The sequence below is a fragment of the Xenopus tropicalis genome, chromosome 9 (assembly GCF_000004195.4).
Source record: "Xenopus tropicalis strain Nigerian chromosome 9, UCB_Xtro_10.0, whole genome shotgun sequence".
Taxonomy (NCBI): domain Eukaryota; kingdom Metazoa; phylum Chordata; class Amphibia; order Anura; family Pipidae; genus Xenopus; species Xenopus tropicalis.
In genome coordinates this window covers 26004050-26010480 of record NC_030685.2, presented here as the reverse complement: position 1 = coordinate 26010480, position 6431 = coordinate 26004050, and the positions used below count along the sequence as shown (strand labels likewise).

At 40.8% G+C, this 6431-nt stretch overlaps 1 protein-coding gene across 1 annotated transcript in view; it reads left to right on the top strand.

Moving 5' to 3' along the window:
- The first annotated feature begins 5495 nt into the window (after positions 1-5495).
- Positions 5496-6431, top strand: part of tecpr1 (tectonin beta-propeller repeat containing 1) — a 44978-nt gene continuing 44042 nt past the window's right edge. The window contains exon 1 of the mRNA XM_018097032.2: positions 5496-5870. The gene's annotated coding sequence lies outside the window, so the exon portion shown is untranslated. The remainder of the gene's footprint in view (positions 5871-6431) is intronic.

Below are 6431 nucleotides of genomic sequence, written 5' to 3'. Positions count from 1 at the left end.
AAGGGGCGCATATTATTTACATTCAGCGCCCTTACATTATTCAGATGTTTCTTAGAGCATCTCCTTGTGCCTCCTTAATGGCTAAACCTACTCCTATTGTAAAAATGTGCTTTACAGGCCCCATTGGTTTAGGCATGGCATCCTCAAATAACTAGGAAATACACTGGGAAGTGGCAACAACTCGGTCAACTGTGCCAATTGCGTGTTTTGGTGCCCAAATCTGCTCTGTGTCTCGGGGCGGAACTACGGGTAGGCAGAAGAGGTATGTGCTTAGGGCACAAGTTTGATAGGGGGCAGTAGGCACGTACCTCTTTTATTCCCCTAGTCCAGGGGTTCTCAACCTGTGAGTCGGGACCCCTTTGGGGGTCGCCTAAAGCTGGCCATACACGCACCGATAATATCGTACAAAACCTCGTTCCGAACGATATTCGGTGCGTGTATGGCAAGTCGGCGAGGTGACTGATATCGCAGGTAGCTGCTATCGGTCGACTCGCCGATCGGCCAGGTCAAAAGATTTTGATCGGGCGCCATAGAAGGCGCCTGAGCAAAATCTGCCGTCAGGGCTGAATCGCCAGAAGGAGGTAGAAATCCTATTGTTTGTACCTCCTTATCTGCTGTTTCAGCCCTGAAGGTTAGTGGCTGATTGTATGATCTTTTGTAAGATCGCAGATCGCCACGTGTGTGGGCACCTTAAGGGCTCTGGCACACGGGGAGATTAGTCACCCGCGACAAATCTCCCTTGTCATGGGCGACTAATATCCCCGAGTTGCCATGACCCGCCATCCCACCGGTGAACATGTAAGTCGCCGGTAGGATGGCACACGCGGCGGCGCGATTTCCCGAAAAAGCCTCGCGAGTCTTTTTCGGCGATTTCGGGAAATCGCGAACAGGGAGTTTTGTCGTGGGCGACTAATCTCCCCGTGTGCCAGAGCCCTAAGACCATCGGAAAACACATATTTGCAAAACAGCTATCAGGCAAGTTCAAATAAACAATAAAAAGGACTTTGAAGCAAAGAGTAAAACAAATTCAAGATTATAATCAAAAATTATCAAAATTTTTAAGATCTAAATAATGAACAAAAAATTAAGCAAGAAGGGAGGCATTAGTATGAGAGGTAGGTCAATTTGTTAATGAGAGCAGGGAAAAAGCAGAGCTTCTAAACATTTACTTTTCATCAGACTACTCAACTAAGGAACCAGCTGATAAAGGTTTCCTTATAATAGACCCAATTCTAATAACTATTAATTCATGAGGAAAAAGACATGTACAAAGGTCCTGGACCAGATGGTATTCATCCAAGAGAACTCTGTGATTGCCAGACTTTACTTCATTTCTCAACAGTCTTTGAGTCCTGGCAAAGCACCCAGAGATTGATGAATTGCTAGCATGGGGTTCAACTTTAGAAGGTTTCCCATCTCAGCCTAAAAACTATAAGCTCGGTTTTATACTTAATAGATCTTGCCAAACTAATCAAATTGCCTTCTATGAGAAGGGCAACAGAAACCTAGACTATGGGATGGCAGTGGATGTGATTTGTTTAGATTTTACTAAGTACCAGGTTACTAATTAAATTTAGGAAAATTGACCAGAAACATAATATTTGTACTTATATTTTTTTGCGTAATAAAAGAAAACATAATTCTAAGCAACATTCCAATGTGAATTTATTAAAAGTGTTTAGTGTTTTAAAAGTATTTTGTAAATGTAATTGCTATTGAAAAAAGAATTTGCTGGACTCTTGGTTGTTACCTTTTAAATAGTGTTGCAAAGGCCAGTCTCCTCCAGCAGATCAGGTCTGTTAGTCTGCTGCCTTGTGTTACATTGTTTCAAGAGTCACAGCCACCAGAGCAGAGAATAGAAAAGGACTGGACTCCTTTTAAAGGAGACGTATCATATAAAACTTAAGAATGTACCAGTGAATTATACTCCTCTAAATATAGAAGGATTGTGCGTTAAAAAGTTGTGTTCCAGACTTATTTATTGAGAAATTCCACCAAAACTTCTCTAGTCCCGCCCATCTGTTCCACTTCCTGCTGGTTGAATTCTCTGTATATCTCAATACACAACACTGTAGGATAGGAACCAATCAGCAGCTAGGCTGACCTGATAGGGAACTGAAGCATGTCTGTGCTTGTGTGAGTGCTGGCCTGTGATTGGCTCTCCCCCTCCTGCTGTGCTTCTGGCAGGGACCGTTAGGACACGCCCACCCTTCATTTGAAACTCAGACAGAAAACTGATAGGATCTATAGGGAGCTCCATAAAGGGGCCATTTTTAGAAATAGGATTAATGTTTAGCACAAAGTGAAACCAGCACCTTATATTATTCATAATTGCCTACAAAATTAGGGGTTTTCCATGTATCCAATGTCTCCTTTAATAGCAATTATATAAACAAATATGTCAAAAACGCATTGCAAATTTGTAATGAATGTATATTGCAAAGTTGTTTAGAATAATGTTTTCTTTTATTAGGAAAAAATTATATTTTGGGTTGACTTTGATTACAAAAAATGGTGGTAAATGGAACTTGTGAGGACAGGGATGACCCGGGGGGCAGAACAACAGAAAATACATTGCCAGTAAATATGTAATACCGGCCCTATTTATTTTAAATGATTTCCTTTTTCTCTGGAAAAAGGAAATCATCTCTGTTCTTGATCTTAACTAAGCTGCATGAATCCATATTGGTGGCAAAATAATCCTACTAGGTTCATTTTATTTTTAAATGCTTTTAGTGGGTAGCATTGCTCCTTTGCATTGCTGGGGTCCAAGGTTTAATTTCAGCCAGGACTTTATCTGTAGGGAGTTTTTATGTTGTCCCTGTATCTGCATGGGTCTCCCCCAGGTACTGCACTTTTCTACTACACTCCAAAAACACACAGGCAGGTCAATTGGCTCCTAATAAAACTGACCCTTCTGTGTGTGACTGTGACAGACCTTAGGCTGATGCCACACGAGGCGTAGGGCTGATATTTTCGGCAAGCGGAAAAGCGCTTGGAAAAAATTCAGCCCTACGCCTGCTACTTGTGCCTGCACCCGAATGAATGGAATACGCTTGTAGCTGATATACGCATGAAAACACGTAAGAGCGTATTCGGATGCAGACACAAGTAGCAGGCGTAGGGCTGAATTTTCGCCAAGCGTTTTTCGGCTTGCCGAAAATATCAGCCCTACGCCTCGTGTGGCATCAGCCTTATATTGTAAGCTCCACTGGGGCAGGGACGGATGGGAATGATGTATAACCTCTGTAAAGCAGTACAGACTGTATCAGTGCCATGACAATAAAGCATAATAATAGTCTACTATCAGTTATTGTATGGGACTTTCCTTGCTATTTGTTACTGGATTGCACCTGGCTGATATAAAAAGGCATGTGATTACCATAAAAGGTGACTTAGTGATACCAAAGTCACACAAACATGTGTTACCTTCCCATAGAATAACGCTGCTTATATACAAACATATCTGAGGGATAGAAGAGCACACTGACTTAAAGGGGAACTCCACCCAAACACAACTTAATCTTTTTGAAAAGAAAACATAATTTCAAACAACTTATATGTCAGTTAAAAATATGCAGCCTTTTCATTATTTTTAATGTAATAATATGGTTTTGAACAGTTCCCTAAGCCCCCTGCTGATCTGGCTGACTACTTTGTGACCCAAAATAAAATGTAACAGTAGTCGGCTGTCCTCAGCCTGCATCCTCCCAATCCCACAATTCCCTGCACACATGATGTCAATAAGGAAAGGAACATCAGAGTGCAATGCATTGTGGGTTATGTAGTTCCTGCATGCTGTAACAACATCAATGTTTTAGTCCCTCCTCCTCTGCCAGGATTTCAAATGAGGCAGGAGAACTGTTTTGTAGTTCAATTTCTGCATATAAAAATGGTATGTATTCCTATTTTTAAAGGAACAAATTCAGTGAAAGGTATTTTAGAGGTTTCTATGTTGTGTGGAGCTCTTTAAAATTTTTGTTTAGGAAGCTGGAGTTCCCCTTTAAATATAATGACATTTCCACTGAGCTAATCCAAACTATTACATAGCAAAAACAGATTATCCCAGATCACATGCCTTACCAACAAGCTGAAGAACCACACAACCCACCCTTTGCATGATGATTGCCTTTACCAGTGGCTTGCTATACATTTTATGCCTCCAGTCTCTTCTTTGCAGTGGGATCAAAGTGGGGTAAAATGTTGGTCTTCTTTTATAACATAAAGAGTATATGGGGTATAACACGTGTATATCTTGTGTATTGTTGCTGTATCTAACAGTGTGTGAGTGCCCTCATTGTGCCAGGTTAAGCCTGAGAATGGGATTGCCTTCTAGACAGCTTTCATCTGTCACCAAGTCACCATTGCATTGGAATGACCCCCTCTGTGTAGTGTCTAGAGCAGAAACCTTTCTAGCACCCATAGAGCTGGGTACACTATAGGGCAGATTTATCAAGGTTTGAAATTATAGGTCACGTCAGAAGAATTCACCCACTTTCTTTTCATTCCTATGAGATTTTTAGAAGTGTATTTTATCAAACAGTGAACGCTTTCACCCACTGATAAATATGATTCTAAAAATCCCAGTAGGAATGAATAGGAAGTGGGTGAATTTTTCTGACATGAGCTTTCATCTCACATTTTGATAAATCTGCCCCATTTAACTTATCCATCAAGACATGCTATTTCTGTTATACCAATACTCCATTTTAATACTGCAGTGGGTTTGTTTTCTATGCCTTGCTAAGCTTTCTTATTTGCACAATGTTGCTATTTGTCTTGCAGTGATGTAAACAATGGATTCCACAGAGGATCTCTCAGCAGCCACTGTTGTCTGGCTGTTCTACTGTATAATGGTAGCCATAAAGCACAACAGTACTGCTGCATTGTACATTTTCCAAAACTTCTTTACCAACCATTACACATTGTCAAATTTTCTTTTTAATGAAATTGGCTGTTCGAAAGGGGTTTGACTGTATTTATTTGTACTGAGCAATGAAATGGCCTATGGAGTTTGCTCAGGGGCATATAACTATGGGTGAAAGTGTTGGACTACTCAGTATTGTGTCTTCAGTTGGTGTAATGAGAATGAATTATATGTCATGAGCAGCAAACAGGGCACCAACCATCCAATAGTGTGAAACTCTTATGTAAAAAACACACACAGAAATCCAGTTATTCTTATAATAGATTGCAAGCTCCTCTGCACAGCTCTCGGTACCACAACAATCGATAATAATTAACCCCTTCCCTCTTCTCATTCCAGAACCGGGAATCCCGACCTCTGCCCCTGCCAGCTGCTCTGCACTACGACTCATTTATTTGAAGCAGCCTCTCTCCCCACCCCCAGACTACCTGGTCCTGTGTCACTGACTGACAAATCTGTGAGTGACAGCGCACAGTGAAAGCTGATTTGCTGTTGCGCGGCATAAAGCCACGCCCCCTAGCAGCCGAACTGCACAGAGGAGAAGTACCGGAATGGAGTCGGACTGGACTGGGGGCTCATGATAACTACATCTGCACAGATAGGATTAAATCCGGTCTTTGTTTAAATCCATTAAGGCCCAAAACCTCAGCACTTAGTAGTTTTATTTGCTTGTCTAAAAGTGTCTCCAAACTATGCAGCAGGGCAAGGAAAGCAGAATCCTGATAGAAGGATCTGTATGCATGGAAAATACAATTACAAATATGAATCATAAAACAGAAACTAAAATGCATAAAATGCTCTTTCTTAATATAATTAATATACTTATTTTTGTATTTTTGTGAGATGTGCAGTGGGATGCGCTAAAGCTGTTGCTGCTGAACTACAACTCACACCATCACCTACAGGCTAAGCTGTGCCAAATCATTTGCTGGCTGCTGCTCAGGTAAGAAAAAAATTAGATATTTCATGTAAAGATGATAAAATAAAATATTTGTTACTTCAGATTCACTAAACTGCAGGATTATTATGCACCCGATCAGGTGTGTGAGACAGAAAGGGGCAGATTTATCAAAATATGTCTGGTTGTTTATACTCTCTAAGCTACTGGTTCTGACTCCTGAAACAATGTAGCAGAAGCCAGAAATTTTTAGAGTGGAGTTTCCTTTCAAACTAGCAATGATCAACTGCACCATGGATGGCACCAGTGTTAAAGTTTAGAATTTAATACATACAAATTTCACACACTTTTATTCATTCCTATGGGATTTTTAGAAGCATATGTATCAAATGGTGAGTTCTAACTTTTACTCATTGATAAATACGCTTCTAAATATCCTATAGGAATGAATAGAATGTGGGTGAGTTTTTATGTATTAAGCTCTAAACTCACATTTTGATATATCTGCCCAAAGTGCCCGGCAATGAAAGGGTGCCTTTGGGCTGGATTCTGCTGGAAGCTTTTCCGGAATTTCAATCAGATGGGAGAGTTGGAGAGAGGGGGCGG